Source organism: Malania oleifera, chromosome 4, assembly GCF_029873635.1.
Source record: "Malania oleifera isolate guangnan ecotype guangnan chromosome 4, ASM2987363v1, whole genome shotgun sequence".
NCBI classification, from domain to species: domain Eukaryota; kingdom Viridiplantae; phylum Streptophyta; class Magnoliopsida; order Santalales; family Ximeniaceae; genus Malania; species Malania oleifera.
This window is the reverse complement of record NC_080420.1, coordinates 24133548-24157987: the sequence shown is the minus strand read 5'-3', so window position 1 is coordinate 24157987 and position 24440 is coordinate 24133548. Positions and strand designations below refer to the sequence as shown.

Genomic DNA, 24440 nt, shown 5'->3' with positions numbered 1-24440 from the left:
CAACAATTATGGAATATTCCTAACGGCATTAGTAACACCGTTAGCTGACGTGGCATTGTAAGGCCCACTGTGGGGCCCACCTATTGGAGAGTGAATGTGGGACCCACTGTGGGTCCCAATTGCTAAAGTGGTGCTGACGTGGCGTGGGATCAGGCTGACGTGGCGCTGGCTCAACCGCTAACGTGGAGGTGACACGGCTGCTGACTAGGATGGTTACTCGGTGCCACGTGGCGCTACTGTGGCGAATGACTAGGCGCAGGTCCCGGATGACCTTGCTTTGACATGGACAGGTGTCACAAATTAAGCTTGTTCAGGGCATTATGCTTGCCTGTGACCGCTTATCTCGTGTGCTTAGGATGGGTTTCTATCATGTAAATACTAGTGTAGGGTTAATTTCTGCTAGTAGAGTCTTTATAAGCCAAATAAGGCAGTATGACTCCTCGGTCACTTTGATGTTTCCTAGTGTTAGGATGATAATTACATAAAAACCTCTTTAGGGGAGGGTGAGTGTTCATCAATCATTGTAAAACTCACTAACAATTATCAACGTGCTTAGCCTACTTGCCTCCCTCGCTAAGTACAACATGTCAACGGAGGACTTGTTAATGAATTACGTTTGCTTCAATATTTACTGCTTGGTTGCCACGGCTTTCATGAATTGATTATTATTTCCGCTGTTATCTGATTGAATGTTAATGAAAGTGCTTCGTAGATGAATGTTAGTAAACGATAGGCTGGCTAGTTAAGCAAGAGTGCTTTAGCTAGCACCGCACGGCCCTTCACAACGGTGTGAAAAGAGTCGGACCGTGACATTTGGTATCAAAGCCAAGTCGGCGACACTTGGTGAGAGCCCAAGGTTGAGTTGCTACGTGAATTCGATTGCCTTCGTTGTTGGATTTGGGAAGCTTTGGTAAGTGACCATGGCACCAAACAATGCTGAGAGGATCAGCGTGCTGGAAGCACAGGTTGAGGAAACAACCAACACTATGGCCGCGGAGGTGGCCTAGATGAGAGAACTTGTTGATGAAGTGATGGGATCACAAAAACATCAAGTAGGTTTGATAGGCAACATGTCAGAGGACTTTCGCCACACTGTGGAAACTTTGCAAGCCCGGATGGCAAATCTGGATGCAAAGGTAAATGTGATGGTTCTTGCTATGGGGAACTCCAACACTCTGGGAGTTAGCAAAACCAAGGTGCCAGAACCCAGGACGTATGGGGGTGCTCGAGATGCCAAGGAGTTAGAGAACTTCTTGTTTGACGTGAAGCAGTACTTTCGCGTTGTGAGGATGGCCTCAGAACAGGCAAAGGTGGATACTGCGACCATGTATTTGGTTGGTGATGCCAAACTGTGGTGGCGTACCAAGTATAGAGAAATTGAAAATAAAAACTGTGTAATTAATAGTTGGGCAGACTTGAGGGGAGAGCTCAAGGCCCAATTCTTTCCTGAGAACGTTGAGTATAATGCAAGGAGAAAACTAAGAGATCTCAAGCATACGGGGTCAATCAATGAATATGTGAAACAATTTTCTGCTTTAATGTTGGATATTCAGAATATGTCGGAGAAGGACAAGTTGTTCTAGTTTCTTGAGGGGATGAAACCATGGGCAAGAACTGAACTTCATAGACAACGGGTTCAAGACTTGTCAACTGCACAAGCGACTGCAGAACGCTTGACAGACTACACTGGTAATGAGACCGCTTCGTCCAAATGGTTTGGCGGAGAGGGAAACAGTGGAAAGTCTTTCAAGAATGGCAAACCCAAGAGTGAGGGAGCCGACTCTAAATCATCAACCTCACAGGAAGCTTCGTCGTCTCAAGGGTTCAACACACCCAATGGAAAGGGGAAGAGTAAAATTGAGTGTTTCTTGTGTCGAGGTCCTCATAGAGTTTTTGAGTGCCCTCACAAAGCATCACTTAATGTCTTACAGGCTTCTATTGCAGAGCAAGCAGTGGAAGATGATGGGGAAGAGGATGATGCCCCAAGGGTGGGTTCAGTGCGGTTGGTGAACGCATTGGAAAAGTAGGCAAAAACACCGAAAGTTACACCAGCAAAAGGGTTCATGTTTGTGGACTTGAAAATAAATGGGAAGAGTACTCGCGCTATGGTGGATACGGGAGCTACTCATAATTTTGTTTCGCAGTTGGAAGCTGGGAGACTTAACTTATCCTTAGAGAAGGATACAGGACGCGTGAAAGCAGTTAACTCTATAGCCCAGCCTACTCTAGGAGTAGCCAAGCAAGTGGCTATAAAGCTTGGACAGTGGGAAGTTCATGCGAATTTCACAGCGGTACCATTGGATGACTATGCAGTCATTCTAGGAATGGAGTTCCTAATGGGGACAAGGACAGTGCTGATGCCTTCGGCTGGTTCCCTGTATCTGATGGGAGATCACTCGTACATGGTGCAAGTCGTTGCAACGAAAGGAGACGACGGGAAGTCCCTTTCAGCCATACAACTCAATGAAGGATTGGGTCAAGGTGAGCAGACACGTCTAGCCACGGTGGTGGTAGACAAAGAAGTAGGCCAAGAGCTGGAGCCTACAACCATCCAAGCGGTGTTGGATGAGGATAAGGAGGTGTTGCCAGATAAGCTGCCTCAAAATTTGCCTTCACGACGGACTGTGGAGCAAGAGATCGAGTTGTTATCAGGAGTAAAACCACCTGCTAAAGTGCCATGTTGGATTGCGCCTAGAGAGATAGTAGAGTTGGGGAAACAGCTTGATGAAGTGGAAGCGGGATGTGTTCACCCTTCCAAAACGCCATTGGGAGCATCGGTGTTGTTTCAGAGGAAACATGAAGAGCATCTATGGAAGGTGTTCAACAGGCTGAGGGGAAACAGTCTGAATGTGAAGAAAGAGAATTTCTCTTTCGCTCGGCGGAGCAACAAATTCCTTGGTCAAGTCGTTGAACAAGGTCGTATCCAGAGGGGTATGGAGAAGGTAAAGATGATTCAAGAACGGAAGATCCCCACGACAGTGAAGGAGTTGCGTTCCTTTCTTGGCCTTACTAGATACTGCAGGAAGTTCGTTAAGGGGTATTCGCGGAGGATGACTCCAATGACAGGACTACTGGGGAGGTATTATTGGCCGCACCCGCAGGATGATGTGGTTGATTATACCAAAACTTGTCTCATTTGCCAACAAGACAAGGGGAAGCGAAAGAAGTATGGTACTTTCATGGCCGCACCAAAGTACTGTTTGGTAGAGGGGACGACACAGTTGTTCCTTGTGACTATTGTGAAACATTGGGATGTTCCCCAAGTTATTATTTGTGACCAAGATTTAATGTTCACTAACAACTTCTTAACAGAGTTTTTCAGGATATTTAGGTCACACCTTGACATCTCTTCGAGTTATCATCGACAGACAGACGAACAGATAAAGAGATTCAGAGAGCTGCTAGATGAGTACTTGTGCCATTTTTTCAACGACAACCAGAAGAATGGCGTGCAACTACTTGATGTGGCTCCATTCTGTGGCAACACCCAAAGGCGCTCAACAACCAACAAGAACCCTTTTGAGCTTGTTACAGGCCAGCTACCACTGTTACCTCACACAATGGGCGAGCCGTACAGACGAAAGAGTCCCAGGGCGTACATCTTCACTAGCGAAGGGAGAAAGAATGCAGAGTTTGCCCAAGCCTATCTGGAGAAAGCTTCTAAGCAGATGAAGAAGTGGGCAGATCAAGAGAGAAGACCGCAATTTCATGTCAATTGCCTCAAGCCAGTCAACGCCAACACCAACGGCCTGAGCAGAAGTCAATCAAACAGCACAGAGTTGAAGATAGTGCAACCTGATAGACATGATGCTGAAGAGATCCTTGCAGACAGAAAGTTCTTATCCTCAAGGAAGAAGCGGCAGAAGTTCCTAGTGAAGTAGAAGTGCCTTGATGACAAAGAAATCAGCTGGATTTCTATGGAAGATTTGAAGCCATTCGTGGACAAAGTTGAAGTGTACCTATCGCCAAAAGTCTACGAGGCCGTCGACCGCATAAGTGGGGGAGAATGTCACGAGCTAAGCTTATTCAGGGCATTATGCTTGCCTGTGACCGCTTATCTTGTGTGCTTAGGATGGGTTTCCATCATGTAAATACTAGTGTAGGGTTAATTTCTGCTAGTAGAGTCTTTATAAGCCAAATAAGGCAGTATGACTCCTTGGTCACTTTGATGTTTCCTAGTACCAGGATGATAATTACATAAAAACCTCTTTAGGGGAGAGGGTGAGTGTTCATCAATCATTGTAAAACTCACTAGCAATTGTCAACGTGCTTAGCCTACTTGCCTCCCTCGCTAAGTACAACATGTCAACGGAGGACTTGTTAATGAATTACGTTTGCTTCAATATTTACTGCTTGGTTGCCACGGCTTTCATGAATTGATTATTATTTCCGCTGCTATCTGATTGAATGTTAATGAAAGTGTTTCGTGGATGAATGTTGGTAAACGATAGGCTGACTAGTTAAGCAAGAGTGCTTTAGCTAGCGCCACACGGCCCTTCACAACGGTGTGAAAAGAGTCGGCCCGTGACAACGGGCGACGTGGCGCTGACGTCACGTCTTCTTCTTTCGTTCGTCCGTTCACCGGTCTTTCACCAGCGCGCGGGCGCACATGGGATGACCTGCTGACTCTCTGCTGGCGCGTGGAAACGTCGCCTGGAGGTTGGCGGCGCGTGCGGGGCCATCTGAGGTCGTTTGGAGCTCTGATTGCCATCGTTTGCTTTGTCTTGACAAAAGGAATGTGATGGTAGCCTCAAAATTGAATTTTGAGCTACTAGATAGAGGCTCAAATCCGTGAATTTTTCTTCAATCTGGCAATTTTGCTCCAACCTCTCTCTGATACCAATTGTTGGGGTTAGATCCTGGAGCAACTATCACACACGAAATGCAAACACACAAAATGGAACACCGGATTTACATGGTTCAGTCGAATCGACCTATGTCCACGGAGCACACACCAAATCACTATTACCACCAGGAGAATTATACAAAAGGAGCCATAGTGCTTAACTCAACTCTCTCTCTCTCACACACACACACACATACACAACTCTCTGTTCTGCACACAACACTCTACGCACAACACAACACACTACACACAGCACTCTGCATAACTCCGCACATATATATATACACACACACAAGGGGGAGTAAAATTCAAAGGGTGGTGGCTGCAATTTTAGCATAGTCTGCAGAGGTTGGTGGTCGCCGGTCTCCAATGTCAAAGAACATGACTAGGCTGTTGGTCTTCATTTCAACATAAGCTGCGGGGGAGGTGTTGCTGCCGACTATTCCACACCTGCAATCTTAACAACGGTGAGAGGGTTGCTGAAGGAGTTGGGTCACCGGAGCTACGGCGACGATGATGGTGAGGTGCTGCATTGTTCTCCTCGAGGTGGACGACGGCAACGACGTGGGGTGTGGTAGGTGGTATGAATCGAGGTGAGGTTGGACCTGTTGAATCTCTGTGAGAGACTAGCCATGGCTTGGCTACCGGAGGTGGTGACATTACAGAGCGTGGTGCCGGTGGTGGTGGTAGGCGTAGCTGGCAGGGAACAGTGATGGTGGTAGGCAGAGACGTGAAGGAGGATGGCAAGGTCTGGGGAATTTGGGAGGAAATGGAGAGGAGGGAAACCTGAGAGAGTTCGAGAGATGGGGGAGATGGAGACTTAGTGAAAGGGAGATGGCGAGGGTGAGAAAGATGAGTGTGGAACTAGTAAGATAGAGGGAAGTTGGTGGAGGATTGGTGTGTTGTTGTGTGTTACTATGTGCGTTGTGTTCGTGGTGATGAGGGATAGAGCTGGTGAGCTGTTATGGCAGTGGGGTGGTTGTAGTAGGGGAAAATGGAGTATGAGAGGGTGGGGATGGAGGGGAGGCAGCGTCTGTGCACCGGAGATGAGGGAGAGAGCTGGCGAGGGGGCAAGGAGACAGGCTGGCAAGAAAAGGAGGGTGAGTAGTGGTGGTAGTGATGGGCTGTGTGTGTCTCCTTGTGTTGTCTGTGAATGAATAGTGGCACGCCCCCCTCCCCCTTTTATAACCCCCTTTTTTATGTCTTTTGCTATGTACCCCCACCCAAAATGGGATGCACCCATTGGGGAGGTTGCACAAATTTTTTTGGATACAAAACATTATCCTTTCCTACATGCCCTCTAGTTTTTACATTATTTTTTTATTTTTCTTCTTTTTCGCTTTTTTTGTGCTTTTGTTTTGTAATAATAATAATAATAATATACTAATAATAATGGTCCTTTTTTGTATTTTTCTTCCTTTTTGTATTATTATTTTCTGTATTTTTATTGTCGAACCCTATTCTCCAAAAAGAGAGACTCGACCGAAAATTGAAACTTGATTTCCCGAAAATCAAAGGTCCAGGACTCCATTTTTCCTAAAACGCCCAAAATTTGGTGAAAACGCATCGGGACTCAGTACAAACACCGGGACTCGGTAAAAATACTATGACTCACTGAAAACGAAATAGGACTCGATAAAGATACTAGGACTTGGGAAAAATACAGGGGCTCACTAAAAACAAAACGGTGTTCGGTACAGACACCGAGACTAGGTAAAAATACCAATGCTCATTAAAAATGAAACGGGATTCGGTACAAACATCGAGACTCGGTAAAAATACCGGGACTCATTGGAAACAAACTAAAACTCGATAAAAATACCAGCACTCATTAATAACAAACTAGGACTCGTTGAAAACAACGAAACTCAGTAAAAATACCAGAGCTCATTGAAAACAAACCGGAATTCGGTAAAAAAACACTGAAACTCGATAAAAGCACCAGGACTCGATCGGGTTTCTCAAAAGGGTGCTCCAATTTCCGGGACACGGAGTCAACTTTTATTGTGTCGTGTCTTCTTGGGGTAACCTAGTTAAAATTGGGATGTCGACAATCTTTTGTACCTCAAATTGCATTCCATGTGCTTTCAAATCAATCTTACCTCCTACGCTTTGATCCCATTTGAATCCATTTGCCAAACTTAGATAATCCTTAATGGCTTCAATCACACAGGTCCTACAACTATTAGCACGTCGAGAAAATTTGCTTTTACACCACAATTTTATAGTTTTTGTTTGTTTAGAGTTATGAATCATTGTTTGAGACACCACTTTTCAGCATAGAAGAAATCTTCACGCGAATTTGATATACATGAATAAGCACCAACTTCACCCAAAAAGTAAAAAATTGTTATCCCAAATCACAACTTAAGAACAAGTGAATTGGGTTTGATAAAAATTAAGTGCTTGATTACCAATTTAAAACAAATATAAACAAATCCATAAAATATGAAAGCAAACAAAGAAAATAAGGAAAGAGAGATGCAAACTTTTTTATAGTGATTTGGCTATCCCATGCCTACTCCCACTCTCTCAAGTCCTCAACCACTTCGTTTCACTATTCAACAAGTGAACTTACAAAACTTTTGCTTTCACACCACTTTTAACGAAGGCAAGGACATCATAAGCTTTGAATACAAAAGAAACTCCTCATAAGGATTGGTAAAGGTCAAATATGAATATAAAATCTCTCAAGGAAAATATCAAATTATGGCACAATAAGTTATAGCTTCTCTCTCATAAAAAGAGGATAAAAAATTTATGAGATTTGATTTTCCAATGGGTACTCTGTTTTACAAAATTAAGATCTAAATTTAAGAAAATTCATTTTTCCACTCATGCATCTTCAGAGATGATTACTATGAAAAATGATGTTGCTTGTTCAAACACATTTTTTAGTTCTGTTTAATTGAATTTTACAATTTAATTTGGTTTTCGGTTTCTTATCTGCATGTAAATCACCGTTGTTCATATGAGCAGATCATAGTCCTGCACGTTTGTAGTTGAGCCCACCAATTATCATTGGCTCCTATGGACTTGCACCGAGCCCAAGGCACCAAGTCAGGTCGGCTTGGTCAAGAATAGTTTCCACTCGAATAAGACAACATCTATACTGGGTCACTGCTTTGAGAAATTATTAACTGGGATAATATTTTTGACAACCTTCGATAGCATTTTCTGTAACCAGTCTCTAAATTTGAGATTCCGTCACCCTTCTTCAAGCCACTTACCAACAGTAATAATCCAAGCAAAATAAAAAAGAAAACTGCAGTTGTGGCAACAGCCAGGAGAAACATTCCAAGTGTTTTTCTCTCAAGATCATACAATATTCACATCTCTCGTTAGACCAACCAAATGGAATTCGCTTCAATATATCGGTAACGGGTATGGTATTACTGCCTTACAAAATCTCATCATAAAAAATAAAAACAAAACCAAAAAAAAAACCAATTGAAAAATAAAGGGGGTAAACAAAAGCAGACCAAGCTTCCATGTTGTGGCTACAACTACAGCCATTCAACGCGACAATGACAACTCCATCCACGTCAAAGGGAAAATGGAACGGGTATTGATTGGTGAGTGCCCTAATCATTCACCGCCCCAGAGTTGGCCATTGATGAAGTGCGAACAAAAAACACGGGACACCATACCTCTTTTCTCGGCATCAGAATCAACATGGTGCCAATGCCAAAACAGCAACAGCAGAACAACACAAAATGTAACCCACAAGGTCCTATAACACTCAATTTTGGTTTCTCAGGTTAAGACAATCTATAAATCATATTCAACTAAAAGCCCTGTTCAGTTGAAACATAATAAATAGCCAAATACTTGATGCTGACACCACACATTCAAAGTCCCAAGACATGCAACAAATTTTTAAGACACGACTTGCAATTCATTATATTAAAATTTGTGACATTGGGAAGACAAGTTTTTAAAACATAATGCCATGAATTTTCATATGGTTGTAGCAGATTACGAACAAAGAATGAAGTAGATGCATTACGTGAGGGTAACAGGTGTGTCGTTACCCTCTCTATATTTCTTAAAGTCAACCTATTCCTGCAATTATGTCTCGCTTGCTGCCCAACAACCCCCCCCCCCCCCCCCCCACCCCAACCCCCCAAGTGATACTGCTGTCCAATGTATTCCTGTTGGCTAAACAACCAAAATGGTTGTGTATGTGCCCATTCAAAGTGCATACCAGTCCAGGTATCTCAGATTTCTCACACACCACCTCCCACGTTAGTTAAACCCACAGAATTGGCAGCACTCATTTAAATATAATTATTAAAGTAATATGAAATTGGCATTTGGATGTGATTTGATGAAGAGCCTCTGGATTTGATTGAAGAAGAGGTCTGGGAGCAAAGCTAGATGGCAATTGGCATGACCATTAAACCAAAAGGTGGTGATGCATGGAAAGTGATCATGGTTATGAAAACAACTGAACATTAAATGATGCAGTAAAACGGGGAGGAATAGTGGAAGGGGCATGTTATCTCAAGTGAGATATGAGTGGGGGTTTAACCAGCATGATCAAAATGGATTTATATAATGATCAAGCAAAATAATGAGTGCATTGCTGGCAACAGGTGATGGCCGTAATAGGATTGCCAACAACCATGCTGAAGGTGTAACTAAAGGTTATCAAAGTGAAATATTCTAACTTTGCATCTTCACTCTAGATGTAGTCACCCAAGAATAAAAGAATCATCTAAAAAAACGGCATAAAAATGAAAAATCAAGATCATTTGGTATTTAAATTTTGTGTAAATAATGATTTTACGTAAATAGTAGATATTAAAATATTATTGACAACAGGCTCCCATAACTGAAAACCAGAAAATCAGGTTTTCAGTAGTTGCCAAAATAGTTGAGAAAATCAGCAATAGAAACTAAAATCTACAAATGCAGACAAAAGTGCTGACGCCACCTGCGTCACCATTACACAAAACAGAAGACAATGAAAAGATGTAATATCAAACAGACTCTAAATCATTTAAATAATAACTATAGAGAAAAAAGACATTAAGAGAGCTAGCCACTCTTTTTCAGCTTTTTAAGTGGAGTTTCCACATCTTCAAAAGCTTTTGCATTCCTCACCCTCCAGACAATACAGACTAATAATCAAGGGGTGGCATCCGTCTGTGTCTTTTGCCCTCCCTCTGGAGCCCCTCCAAGCCTGCAATTACACCACTTCCAGCAACCACGTAACAAGTTCCAACCACAGCATAAACCAAGCTCCACATTTCTCATACAAACAAAAAAATAATTGGTTCTCCACTCCACAAAATAAGCACTTACTTGACTTAAAATCTCCTCTTTTCATCAGATTATCAACTTTTAACTTCCTTCACAGAACTCCTTGGCAGGACCTTTAATTTTTTTTAACTGTCTTCCAGTGAAAGGTTGTCACGCCTACATCCCTTGCCTATATTTCTACCCAAGAGTAATTAGATTTCACTAAGAAATTTTCATGCTCGTACCAAATCCACCCAACTCAATCATATTCAAACAATCCTGCATTTTAGACTTCATAAAATTTCTTCTAAAAGCTCAAATCCCATCTAGTTTTATCGCACCCTCTTCAAAAGTCCACTGACCATGCATAACTGTTTGTTTCCAGATGGAATTCTTTGAAATTAGCTTTTAAGAGGAGCTTTTCAGGACAATAATCACACCAAAACAGACGCCATCAATTTCAAGGTAAGATACACATCTCCACACCTCCCCCCCCCCCCCCCCAAAAAAAAAAAAAAGGGAAAAAAATTGTCTCCCATCTTCAACTGATGAATTTCAGCAACCCTAATGCTGAGGATTCCTAAGACCGAGGACTGGTGTCCTTCCCCACCCTAACAAGGCACTGTGTTTTACCTCAAGGCATAATCCATTAAAGTTAAGTTTTATAAAAACATATAAACCACACACATATTGAATAAATAAGGACAATTACAACCAAAATCTGGAAAAATAATCAAATTTGATTTGTAGACTACTTGCTGGTCATTCCATTCAAGTAAATCATGCAACAAGATAATCCCAGCATGACAATGTCGAAATTGTGTATGTAATTCGAGATGCAACTTTCAATTGTTTTTTAAAAGTTTATATACAAAAGTTCCAGAGTTTCGCTCAGATTAGAGCCTTCCTTAACCCACCTTTCATATATACATCTGCCATCCTTCACAGGCTTAGTATATAGACAAATTTGACTTAAAATTCAATAACTCAAAATACGTAAGCCTGGAACAGAAGAAACACCTTTTTGTGCAAATGAGCATACTTTCCTATATTATGTGTTTGCCTTTCAAGTGACTGGTATTTTCAAAGCACAATGTGTTTCAGGCATAACTCCTTAGGCAAGGACAAGACCTGCCTTCCAAAACAGAGCATTCACTTAAAAAGTGACTACAACCAACATTTATCTATAGAGTATAGAATATTTACAACTCATTTAAGGAAATAATTAGGAAAACCAAAAACCATACATTCACCAAATAATTTACACCTGAATTTGCAAAAGTAGGGGCAGGAGGAGGGTGATCGGAGCATTTAACTGCAACTTTATTTACCAACGTGTCAAAATAACATGGTAATTACTGTATATAGCAAGAATTGGATTAGTATATACATCAATTTTGAAATTGATTTTTTAATTTTTTTAAAACCAATGAACCAAATTTCCGCACAATCTAGATTACAGCTAAATGCAACACAGCTTCAGGAAATTTCACCAATGGCAAATTTATGGCAAGTATAAAGTCCAGTTGCGTTGTTCGAAAGGCTAAAAGGAAGCCCTCTGCCCTCAATTTCATTGTAACTGATTGCAGGATTTCTGACAGGAGAGTTCAGAACAGCGGCATTTATTAGCTATTCTTGTTGATTTGAAAGTGAAGAAGTAATGAAGTAGACTCAGTTTTGGCTAGATATGGAAGGGCTTTGAAGATGAAATGGTCATTTCAGTAACTGCCAACCATAAAACAAGACAAACTGTGTTCCCTTTGAATAACAGAAGGAAAAGAGTATAGAGACGGAGAGAAGCCCCTATGCTTCACAAGGGCCAAAAAAATTCGTACAAATCCAAACCAATATCCCCATTCATTCAACTATATCCAATAAGATACCATACGCACTCCAAAAAACAAGACACTTTGCATTTTTTAAAAAGAAAATAGATAACCAATGATATTTGGTAGGTAAGTGTTTATCCAGTAAAAGAACAGAACAACACTTGCATTGACAACATATGTTCGGCAAATAATTAATAAATTGATATGAAAATAAGGAAAACGAAATTCTAGCACAAAAGTTTCAATAAAAAAAAAATTATGGACCTGCTGCAACATGACAACCAAAAATGTTAAGTAAATTTTACTGAAAATTCTGAACAAAATTACTACATGGAAGTTGCAGAAAATTACGGAACTGCCTAATTGAGAACATGTTTTATTTTCCCCTTCCAGTTTCCCAAAGAATTACAAAAATGGCACCTCATTTTCAAGTTTCCAACATTTGTACAGAAATCTTGAAAAACACCTTTCTGATGTTTCCCAGGTTCTCGAAACAAATTTTAGAGAACAGGAAAATAAATTGTGTTTTTTTTTTGGTAATTCTTTGAAAGCTGAAAACAGAAAACAAAAATAATAAAAAACTCTCAAATTAAAAAAAAAAAAAACACTAAAAATTATTCCATTAACAAAAAAAAAAAAAATTTCCATGGCTACATCACAAGCTCCATTCATAACAAGATGCATAAAAGTAGAAGGATTTTCTTATAATTAAACACAGAGAGAGAGAGAGAGAGAGAGAGAGAGAGAGAGAGAAACAAGGTTGAAAAAAAAAAACAGGGGCAACCTACAATTACTTTAGGAAGAAACATCTAAGTTGGTCCCGTAAATAAATCCATTCACAAATTAGCTGTCATAGAATATAAGAGACCTTGCAAAAGAAAGGCAATCTGCAAACGACCAACCCCCCATGAAATTCAAAGAACAGGTTTGTAAACTACAGAGATATATCTAGGTGACACTGAGCATAACTCTACAATGATTAAAATTCATAATTCAAAATTATAAATAAAAGAAATATGAGATATGGGGGCTTCAATGATTGAACAGCCTTTTCCCTTTTTCTTAACCAATCACTAAAATATTATCACATGCATCCAGTCAAAGTGTCCAAAAATATCGATCTACACCATCTATAAGACTGCAAATATCTCAACGGAATGAGACACTCTGCTTGACTAAAACATCTTACTTTTAGTAGTTTAGACAAAAATATATTTATGTACGGAACTAAAGTACGCTAGAGTACTTGACAAAATTGTCTTATATTTTTGCAAATTGTTTATATTAAGATAGCTTAATATGACCTAACAAATTTCTTTTTTTTTTTCTTTTTTTCGCAATTGTTTATACTGAGATATCTTTATATGAACTACCCAAAATACAATATTATTTTGACAAATATATCCTTTTCTTAACTTGTTTTGTTAGGAATACTCATATGGGCATACGTAGCCAGTCATGCTTCATATTATATTCTGACCCATAACAAAATAAAGCTGCATCCCATAACAACCAATTCAAACCAACAAATTGAAGGGGTTGAAAAACAGAAAAAAAATAAAAAATAAAACGAAATTCACTGACAAATTTCAAGAATAGCTCAAGGGAAAAAATATGCATGAATATACCTAGAGAATTTTCAATAGCCCCATATACAAAATAGTTGAAGATTCATCTTATCCGCATAAAACTTATTTTAGTTTAATTATTTCATTTATTTAATTCACATTCAATTTTCGAAATACTCAATTTAATTTGAAAAACAAACAAACTACTATTAAGTTGTACTAGATCTAGTGTTAATTTATTTTGAGTTTTGTGGCTTACACAGAACACATATTTAACTTGAACTCAATTTGCCTCATCTATTGTTTAATCTTCTGACCTACTAACATTTCAAGTTAAATGCATGCATATTATGAAATTAAATTACTATGAAATTTCAAAAACATATTGTTGGCCTAACAAGGCTTACAATTCTTATTTTGATAATAACAAATCAAGATAAGTTTGATATGGTTTTCAAGTTGAACTGTTTCAGGAAGCAGGTAAAGCTCAAGTATTTCAAAGCCAAGCTCAAGGGTTAATAAAGCTCATGATGGACATATTTTACAAAAGCTTGAAGAATGAAAGTTGATTGAAATCTCACAGATGATATATGATCAAGGAAAGATTTCAAAGTAAGGATTTACATGTAGTTCAAAAGTTTAGAGTTTTAAGGATGCCTTTATGTAAGTACTTCATGTAAACCTCAATATAAATTGAATTGAAGCTCTTACAAATAAAAAGAAACAAAGTAACAAATTTTTGAAAGACCTTAAAATATGTTTTCTAAATCAAAATGATAAAGGTCTCCAGTGAGGAAAGAAGTTTTCAAAGTGAAAAGCAATTTTCTGAGAGCCAGGCGACTGCCAATACAGGCAGTAGACTGCCAAATTAAAAGAATTAAAAACTGAGAGGCGGTAGGATCCCAGGCGATTGCCTAAGACCTGTTAGGCACCTAGGTGGTCAAGTCAGGCTCCTGCCTGTGCCTTGGTAGGTCACTGCTAGCCTTCTATGTGTTGAGTTTTGACTATGGCAAGCGACTGCCAAATCGTGGCAGGTGACTGCCACTCAAACAGGATTTTAAAATAAAATAAAAAAAGCTCAACGGGAAAATTTTTTAAATGGTTTTCTTGGGCTCTACTCTTTTTAGAAACTTAATGTTTACTCCAAGCAAACTTGGGGGGCAAGGAATTATCTTTTAAACATCTATAAATAGCCCCAACTATAATGATTTTAAACACCAAAAAATTTTTCAGCAATCAAAAACTCTCAAAGCTCTAAATCTCTCTTGTGTTCATCTTGCTTTCACTACTGAATTGCTGCTGATCCTAACTCCGAATTTGAGTCTTCAAAGTCTCAATCTCTCAATACACAGAAGATAAATTCAGTGATCTAAATTCAATTGAGCTTCAATCTCTTTATACTGAATTACATTTAAGTATATTTGTGTTGAATAATGTACTAACCAGCTCTGTTTTGAAAGTGTCTCTTGTACACAAATTTCTCTCTACTTGTTTCTTGTTTCTAGACAATTCAAAGTTGTTGAATTGTTATGCCAAGCGAGGGAATATTGTTTGGAGAGGCGGGCTCTAGCCTAATCGAAAGAGTGTTGTAAACGGTGTTGTTCCGCCTGGCAAAGGAACTGACTTAGTGAATCCTTTGGTGGTTTGCCAAAGGCAAGGACGTAGACTGTGTATAAGTCAAACCTCATAAAACTTTGCGTTCCTCTCTCTCTTCCCTACTCTTTATTTTTCAGCATACTTTACAAACTGCGTGGATTGTTTACAATTTCTGAATTCTAAGTGTTTGATAGACTGGAAGATAATTTGTTTTGGTTTGATCAACATTGATTGCGGAAACCGAAAGGGAATACGTTGGTTGATCATCCTAAACCTATTAAACTGAAGGTTTACTTATAAACTAAACCTTTGAAAGAAGTGTGATTGTAAATTTCAACACAGGGCTTACACTGCATATTACTACAAGGCTATTATCACAAGAATCAAGTACTTGGTTATTTTGTATTGATTGTGGTTGATTAGGATTGATTATTTTACAAGTACTTTGTGATTGTGTTTATTATTGTAATACAAACGTTTTGAAAAGAACATAATTTTAACCCAATTCACCCCCCCCCCCCTCTTGGGAACAATATTGTATTTTCACATATAAATGCGTTGAATATTTTTGTTAGCTTAAGACATTATGTTATATAATAATATCCTTCATTTTTCAAAGAGCATATAAATACCTACTACATTCCAACTATTATATCTATATATATTTCAAAACATTGTATCAACAAATATATCGGCAACAGTCTATTATATCTATGCATGTTGTGTAATAGCATAACTCAATCCTGACTTTTTTAATATATACCTGTTGGTCTGTACAAAATAATTCTTTCTTTTAAAATTTTTAATTTTAAGGAAAATACAATTTACTAATACTATATTAAGGTACACTATAAATATCAAAATTAAAATAGATTTTGATAACAAGGTATAATCAATTCATTAAAATTCAAAATAAATAAATAAATAAATAAATAAATAAATTGCATTTGGCAGCTACATTCTAAGTTCAGTTCAGATAAAATGAATAATTCAATCATACGATGATTAAATTTAAAATTTTCTTCTAAAACTACACATGGTAAACTACACATGGTAAATTTTATTCTATTTTACTCTAGAAAATAGTTCAAGGAATAATACAACTACATATTTAAGTATCATATTTTAGTTAAAACAAAGAAATATAATGTGCAAAAATATTGATGTAAAACATTTCTATAATTTTTTTTTAAAATCCTTTTGAGTACAGATATTATGATTAATGAACTTAATCACCATCACAACCCTATGACAGCTCCAAAATTACCCAAAATACTGTGATAAAATGAACATCCAATGCAATAAATCTTCTCCTAGCCTCCATGGCTAAGAAAACAAAGGCATGGACACATGAAGGAAGCCATGCCCAACATGAGTCAGCACCAAAAATTACTCCTCATACACATCTAAAACTCATCCCAGGCTTCCAGAAGCACCAGACTAGAGCATTCAGAGCATATATAATAATTGGACATGCAACGGGGCTGGGGGTGTTCATCAGCTACCAGAGAAGGAATAGATGCATCAATATCCATAGATCTACAAATATTTGCAGGCACACAGAACCATTCATCAAAGCAAAATTGATTGAGCCATGCCTAATAGTAGACCATCCGCAGTTGAACAATATCATCACGATCATCATGAAGTCATAAAATAAGATAAATGAGCAAAATAGTAGGCTACAAGATTAACTTTCTAGAGTTATTTGATTACACTACAAATAAGAACCGAGCACTCCGCAAGTCCTATGCCACAAATAAGCATATAAGTAAGCCTTGAGACCAAACACAAAGGCCCTGTTTGTTTGCACTTAATTGCTTCTTACTAGAGGATGGGCTCTCAATGGTCTAAAATTCAGCAAAGCACACTAATTTGGTAAATATTTTAATGCTGAATTACCTCAAACTGAACCAAAGATCTTCACATTGCTGATTAACGTTTTAAAAGGCCAAGGTGTAAGGTGAGGCGTTTTAACCCTTAAGAGGCAAACCGTAAGCCTTTTGAGAATTTTACTGTTAGATAAAAATCTATAAATAAATAAAAATATGGTTTAAAAATAAAAGAAATAAGAAAATCACAAATAAATGTAAAATAAAAATTAAATATAATTTGTAAACAACTTGTTGGCAATTCAGAAGTTGCTAACTTGAATTTGTTACGTATATCATGACAAAATTTTACAAATTTCAAATTATTTCAAGATCTAAGATACAACTCTCAACTATTTTGGAAAGATTGATGTTCAATAGTTTTAGAACTCAACTCATATTACAAAATTCCATTCATATGATCATGTAGTTAAACTTTTCCACCCAAACCTAACTTGAGAGTCGCACGCCCAAAATGCATAAACCTCAACTCAAAAGCACAAAAGGCGTGTCTTTTGTATGAATGCATAAGCCTTAGCATCTAATGTATTAGCATTTTTGGGAATTAGTATCTTACATTGAGCCTCAAGGTGTTCTGGCATGCCTCCCCTTGGGGTGAGCCCAAGGTAAGCCTCAACAGAACCTTCTAAACATTGTTGCTGATTGATTAAGAAAATATAAATTCCACAATACTCCATGTCTCACGTCTCATCTCCAAAATCTTATCTTGCAATCATATTTAATAGTTAATATTACCAACTCTAGTTATATTCAGGTCCTAATTCACCGATTCAGGAATGCATTTAGAATTAAGCATTTCATGCTTAATTTTATCAAACATCCCCTAAAACTCATTCAATTAATTACATGAAATATAAAGACCATGAGTAATAATACAAATTCAAAATTAATAATAGAGACACAATAAGGAGCAGCAGAAGAAAGGTGACAATATGAGCAGGAGACAATGAAGTATGGAGCAGCTTTGCATGAGGTAAGCAGCAATGGATGATAATGATCAAATTCCATGACAGCCAGCATCCACACCAACCCTTATTAAGGCAAAAAATTTAAATCTACCACAATTTCATTATTTATTTATTGCAATGGACTCTCTATTCCAGGAGATTCAACATAAACCACCACAGATTAACACAGCATAGGAAGTACTGGTCTTAAGGAAAATTGTTCCTATACTCCCTGTGAACTGCCAGGCCATAAGCTCCTCTGACAAGCCAATCTGAACAAGGCCCAATCAACAGTCCAACAGATTAGACTGGCAGTTGGCAGACTCTGCCCAGAAATGAAGCATTGATAATATCCATCTGGCGTGTTCAAGGGATAACCCATACCTCATGTTGTACTCTATGAGATTATTAGGCATTTTCCCTAAAGTTAAAAAATTAGACCTTCCTAATATTAATTTTAAGCCTCCTAATTTGGTTCAAATTTATTAAAAATAGGTTGGCCTTTTCCATACAATAAAAAGATTGAAAGAAAGTCATACATATCGAAAGATAACCTATGATCCAAGAGCAACGACAATCTATGAAGCTGAAGAAACAACTGGATCAAACTCATGGAATTTGACTAAACAGCAGCCGCCTCAAAGACATGCTCTAATGAGAAGTGGCCAAGCAGATACCAATCACAACCAAAAAGAGGCAGAAGATAGCCTTGTTTCAATTTTTTAAGCAGAGACTGCGGCTATTTCAAGTTCTTCTACAGATGATACATCAGCTAAAAGATAGGATTCCAAGTGCTGAATTGCAATAGCAGCGGAGGTTCATTAAGTATTCTTTTCTTTGAAAAAAATGCAAAAAATATTCTACATTCATGACTTTTCTCTTTTTAATAGGTTATACATCTAGATCATTAACAGTTTGGTATTTTGGTGATAAATAAATATCTTTGCCCACATTTGAGACAACTTATAAGAATCCAAAATGGAAATAATAATAATAATAATAATAGCAAGGCTCAGCACACAGAAAATCTCAACAAGTGAATGTAATTTTCAAATATACCAGGGACCAATCCTCAATATAATTCAAACAGAAATCCTTTTTTGATGTCGTTATCCAAAAGCCCTCAAAAAAAAATGAATGTTGTTGTAACACCACCCCTAGACGAACCCTCATTATAACATCATATAAGTTGTAGCCAGAATTGCCAGGTACTTGAACTGCATGTACTGGTGAAGCATGCAGTACCAATTTGCACCGTGTGACGGGCAAGTGTGGGAGCAACGTATGAGAGCATCAAATATGAAAATCTATGTCATCGAGCGCAATTTTCTTTCTCCAATCAAATGTTCAAACCACCCCCCCCCAACCCAAAAAAATAAAAACAGAATGTTTTATTTTATTTACACCAAATGCAGAAAGCAGCAGTCTCAGCCAACTCTGGTCAGGTATTTTCTGATTTGGCCTATTGAGCCTCACTCTTTTGCCCAATTAAAGCCATGTCAAAAGGTTGAGATCTATTCCATCTTTGTATGGCCAAGATCTCCATAGTACACTCATGATGTGAGGTCGCAACAGCGTATTATTCAGCATGTTGCAATATACTGTAAGACACATACTGATTGGCTAACAACTAAGCTTGTTCCCATAATAAAATTTGAACATAACAATGCACATCAAGGGACCGAGCAGATATTCACCTTCCTTGGTTGACAATATGAGTTACTACCTGAATGGCGCCCAAGAAAAACTGACCATAAAAAATCAGTTAACTATATTTAGGTTCTGTTTTCACATTTTTTTCATTTTTTTCAAGCCTCCAGTTTGTTTTTGGTTTGATCCATTCAATATTCATGGTTATCATTACAGAATCAGCATAATACAATCATATAAAAGTTATACTACGTATCTATACATTTTACATATTACATAGATGATTGAGCACAAATGAAATAATATTAATTTTTCACATGTTGTAAACTTGACAGTATTTTGGAAAAAATTATATATTTAACATTGTCATATCATAGTGATATGACAAACTAGGGGTGGAGTAGAGGCTGAATTAGAATTATGAAGAGAAGTTTTGGAATCTTGAAGGTTTAGGATAAGTAGAGATAAGACAGAATATATGAAATTTAATTTCAGTAATGGTAGGAGGAATATTGGAGACAAAGTTAAACTTGATGATGATGAAATAATTAGCACTTGTAGATTTCGATACCTTGGATCTATTATGCAAGCTGAAGGAGAAATTGAAGATGATGTAATGCATAGAGTTAAAACAGGTAGGATAAAATGGAAGTGTGCTTCGTGATTGTAGATTACCCTTAAAATTGAAAGGGAATTTTTGTAGGACGGCTATAAGACCAGCCATGTTATATGGATCAGAATGTTGGGTGACGAAGAAACAGAATATCCAAAGAGTAAAAGTTACAAAGATGAGAATGCTTAGATGGATAAGTGGTATAACACTGAAAGATAAATTAAGAAATGAACATATTCATGGTAAGTTAGGTATAGCTCCTATAGAAGATAAGATACGGGAGGGAGTACTCAGATTGATTGGACGCCTGCAATGTAGGTCACATTGTGTGCTAGCGAAGAAGAGTGAGTTATTTACTGCCCAGAGGACACCTGCAATGTAGGTCACATTGTGTGCTAGCGAAGAAGAGTGAGTTATTTACTGCCCGGAGGGGGGGGGGGGGGGCAGCAAAAGGGGGGTAGACCTAAAATAACTTGAAATGAGATAGTAAGGATTTAATAGCCCTAACTTTGTCAAAAGAAATGATCCATGATCGCATAAATTAGCGGAAAATGATTCATATAGCCGACCCCACCTTGTGGGTCTTAAGGCTTGGTTTTGTTGTTGTTGAACATGAAATGTATAGTTTTCTAGTTACTAGGTACTGTTTGGTTAATGATTTGATATTGACCCAAAAAATCAGTTAACCAAGGTTTACATAGCCATTTAAACTTGTTCAGTTTGAGATTTTTGGTAAAATGAAAATTCAGTTCGGTTAATGGTTAAAGGGATGCCTCAACCATGAACATCAGTTAAACAGCTGAGGTGTGGGGTGAGAAGAAATACACTCAGTGAGTAGGAACTGTTCAAATTGGAACAGAACACAGTAAATGATGAAAGAAGTATGGTCCAAACAAATAAAATCCAGCAGGGGAAAACAATTTTTAACTGGCAACTGTTAGCTCAGTCAAGCTATGCATCCAAATGAAGCAGTAAAAAAGCATAGTGCAGAATCCTGTAATTGATGTACACTGACTAAAAAATTATGATATAATTGAGGTTATATGCTGCAGTAACATATCCAATATATTTTATTCTGAAAAAGCTTCATGCTTAAATTTTATGATCCCGATAAGAATAATGTATTGTCACTGCCAGACAGGAACTCTATACAATAAGGAACATATTTCATTACTCCCAGTCAATGTTTTATTGCTTGCGTTCCAGAACAGGAAAAATGCCATTCAAGTATCAAATAATACGATATCAACTGCTAATAGCATATTAACTGTGGTTGTCAATATTCTATAAATGTGTTAACAAACTAACACATCCCTTTTGTGGCACCCTGTAGTTTGTTTAATTATCAAATTTTTCCACTTCTTCCCACACTTACTGCTAGTATGCAATAAAATTGTTTCTGTTTTGCTTGTCAAAAAAAGGGTCTTTTCATGGTTATTACACATAATTCCTGAGATTTCACTTCCAAATTTTCAAAATTCTGCAAAATATCTGAGACATTGAAAGTTGCAACATTCCACACCCCAATCCTGTATTCAATTACCAAGAAACTGGAATCGATTCAAAAATCACATCTAATGTGATAATGGAGGGGAAGGATCCAAATATAAGAGTTCAATCTTCAAATTAGAAAGGAAATGAAATTGCCAGGCAGAAGGCCTAAAAGCATCAACATAGCCACTAATGCAAGTTAATCTATAACTTGCCAAGAGCAGGGGCAGCCTGCTAGCCATAAGCAAGCAGCAGCAGCAAGAAGAAGAAGAAGAAGAAGAGAAATGAAATTGCCAGGCCGAAGGCCCAAAAGCAACAACATAGCTCTATAACTTGCTACCCCTGCTAGCCACAGAAGAAGAAGAAGAAGAAGAAGAAGAAATTTTTCCACTTCATCCCACACTTACTGCTAGTATGCAATAAAATTGTTTCTGTTTGCTTGTCAGAAAAGGGTTTTTTCATAGTTATTCTTATTACACATAATTCCTGAGATTTCACTTCCAAATTTTCAAAATTCTGCAAAATATCTGAGACATTGAAAATTGCAACATTTCTTAGTTTTTTGTCCACACCCCAATCCTGTCTTCAATTACCAAGAAACTGGAATTGATTCAAAAAACACATCTAATGTGATAATGGAGGGGAAGGATCCAAATATAAGAGTTCAATCTTCAAATTAGAAAGGAAATGAAATTGCCAGGCTGAAGGCCCAAAAGCATCAACATAGCCCACTAATGCAAGTTAATCTATAACTTGCCAAGAGCAGAAGAAGAAGCCTGGCAAGCCACGAAGACCGACGATGATGACTCAATGGCTCGAAGGCTTGAACCTCAAAAACAAAGGGCTCTTGCAAAGGCTCGAAGACTTGAAGATGAAGGTGATTCGTGCTGGTTCGAAGGCTCGAGGACGAAGATTGTGCTGGTTTGAACCTCGAAGATGAAGGGCTCCTGTGATGGCTCTCTTGCTGGAGAAGGCTTGAAGGCATGAAAACGAATCCTGGACTGCTGGTTTTGTGTTGGTTCTAAGGCTTGAAGACGAAGCCTGGACCTGCTGGTTTGAGTCGAAGCCTCTGGCTAGGGGTAGGGCTAGGGCTAGGGCTGGTTCTAGTCTGGCTACAATTTCTTTCTTAGAAGGTTTTAAAAAAATGAAGTTAAAAGGTCAGATATCTGAGGCGCAACTCACTGCGTCTGGAGCCTCAGTGCGCCTGCCTGTCTATGCCTCTTGAAGGTCGCCTCGCCTCAACCCTGATGAGGCACTACCATTGTCGCCCCACTGTGCCTCGCGCCTAGGCGCGCTTTTGACTACTATGACACTATGTCATACAATTTAAAAATATATAAATGAAAGTATATATAAGACAACTTTTTTTATGAAGACGGTTCATGAAAAGTATGAGGCAGATAGGAGAGGGCGGATTTCAGCCCTCCCTAGAAGGTTCTTATCAACAAAAGGATGGGAGGAGTTTCTAGCTTACATTAGATTCTACCTTGAAAGTAGTAACACTTCGGAAAGATGCAGCTTCAATTGCTGATAGCTTGGAACTTTAAAGAGGGGAAACCGCATAAGAAGTCCCATGTTTGTTAGAAGCACCCTAGGCTTAGAAAGAATTTTTGACAATCTTTTCAGGATCCTGTCTGATGCCAAAGACAGCAGAGGAGAAAAGATACCCAGAAAGAAAAGAAGAATGGACAATCTTCCTATTACACCTAAAGGGGCTAAATGGAAAGAAAAGGCTCTGCCTAGGGGTCTGTGTCTTCTAACAGGCAGTATCCTCGCAAGGGATTCTAACCATGAAGAACTAGAAAACTAAATTGCAAATTTTGAGAAGCAGCAGCTATCTGTGCAAGGTGGCCAAAGAATTTATCGACCAAACTTGCATACAACACTACAATGCTCCTTCAGCAGATCTTTGTCGCAGCTGGTCATGGCTTAACATAAAATGAGTGCAAGGAGGATCAGTGTTGGGCGAGCTACATGATTAGAGGGGAAAGACCTGGGGCACAAATGTATATCTTTGGAATAGAATTCGTCAAGCAATTATGTGGATTATTCAGTGGGGGAGATCAGTTATAGAGATTCTGAATGGATTGGATTGGAGCCATCAGTTGAAAATCATCAAAAAAGAAAAAAAACCAAGATGGATCAAATAGAAGGAAGGATACTCATGCAGTTGTTTTTTTTTTTTTTCCTTTCTGCATTCTAAGACAAATTCCAGATATTTCTATTCCAAAAGAAATGTACGGATTTTTTTTCCATCGATAAAAAGAGCTATTATTAGCTGTGCATCGAGGGGATGCCAACCCAGGGAAATAGCAGTCAATCACCCCGCAAGGTGTCACACAAATCAAGAATTACATTATGATCATTCACAATTTGCCCACTGTGCCAATTGGAAACATCAGCTGGCCACTGCTCTTTGCAAATCAGAAGCAGAGTAATTGAATTTTTGCAGGCCCTCCTGTTCCTTTCATTGCACAACAAAAGATGGCAAGAGGAATGAGATTCAACGATGGCAATGTAGGAGGATCTGGCCCACAGATTCAACATCTTCTTCACACAAAAGACATCTGTTTACCAAAGTTCTCCCTTTTTTGTAGATTGTCAATTAAGCTGCCTCCCAAGCTAAAACACCAAAACAAAACAAAAAACAAAACAAAGCAAAGCAAAAAAAAAAAAGACCAAAACCAGAGATTTCTGGTTCGGTTGTCCAAGGTCCCACCAAGGTTCATTTGGATTGGTCCAATGTATAAACATTGTGCAA

General features: G+C 38.3%; 1 protein-coding gene across 4 annotated transcripts in view; it reads right to left on the bottom strand.

Moving 5' to 3' along the window:
* Nucleotides 1–24440, bottom strand: part of LOC131153623 (uncharacterized) — an 81845-nt gene that overhangs the window by 41487 nt on the left and 15918 nt on the right. Inside the window, exon 16 of one of the 4 annotated variants that reach the window (XR_009136288.1) lies at nt 8103–8579. The exons of the other annotated variants lie outside the window; for them this stretch is intronic. The gene's annotated coding sequence lies outside the window, so the exon portion shown is untranslated. Of the gene's footprint in view, nt 1–8102; nt 8580–24440 lie in introns of those variants that run through there. 4 annotated transcript variants of the gene reach the window in all.